We start from the raw sequence: 946 nt of genomic DNA on the forward strand, positions 1-946 counted from the left end.
CTGGACGCTTCACTCTCCACTCTAGTCCTCTGGCTATGTCACTGACTCTGGGCCCAAGAGTCCCCAGGTCTTGCCACACTGCTGGCCAACCAGGTTTTCACCCAGGTTCACAGAAGTCTATTGAACGTTGTAGGGCTCAACCAGTTTTTGTCAACTGCTGAAAGATCTTGAGTTTCTTCATTTGTCAGTGAGGTTGGGGGTAGAGGTGATTGTGAAGACTACATCAGAACTTTGCTCAGAAAATAAGGTTACCAAGTGATTAGCACAAAGAAACACACAGTAAATAGTTATTAAGTGCCATCGAGTTGATGTCAACTCATAATGACCCTGTATTCTGGGTTTCTGAGGAGCAACTGGTGAGCTTGAACTGTCAACTTTGTGATTCATAGCAACCTTGTAGTCTTGTGCATTAACCCTCTGACTTTGTTGTCAAGTACCGTATGGTTGGTTCCGACCTATAGCAGCCCTGTATAGGGTTTCTGAGGAGTGGCTGGTGAGTTTAAACTGCCGAACTTGCGGTTCAGACTGACTTTGCAGTCCAGCGCATTAACCCACAGCACCACACCAGGACTTCTTTTGTGACTTTTGTTGTTAGGTGCCATCGAGTTGATACTGACTCATAGGAACCCTGTGCACAATAGAACAAAACACTGCCTGATCCTTGGCCAACCTCACTATCCTTGTTTGAGCCCATTGATGCTGCCACTTTGTCATTCCATCTTGCTGGGGGTCTTCCTCTTTTTCTCTGACTCACCACCTTACCAAACCTGATATCCTTCTCCAGCGACTGGTTCCTCCTGACAATATGTCCGAAGTATGAGAGACAGAAGTTTGGCCATCCTGGCCTCCAAGGAATGCTCTGGCTGCACTTCTTCCAAAATAGATCTATTGGTTCTTTTGGCAGCCCATGGCACTTTCAATATTCTCCTCCAACACCATAACTCAA

The sequence above is a fragment of the Chrysochloris asiatica genome, unplaced genomic scaffold (genome assembly GCF_000296735.1).
Source record: "Chrysochloris asiatica unplaced genomic scaffold, ChrAsi1.0 scaffold00065, whole genome shotgun sequence".
Classification (NCBI taxonomy): domain Eukaryota; kingdom Metazoa; phylum Chordata; class Mammalia; order Afrosoricida; family Chrysochloridae; genus Chrysochloris; species Chrysochloris asiatica.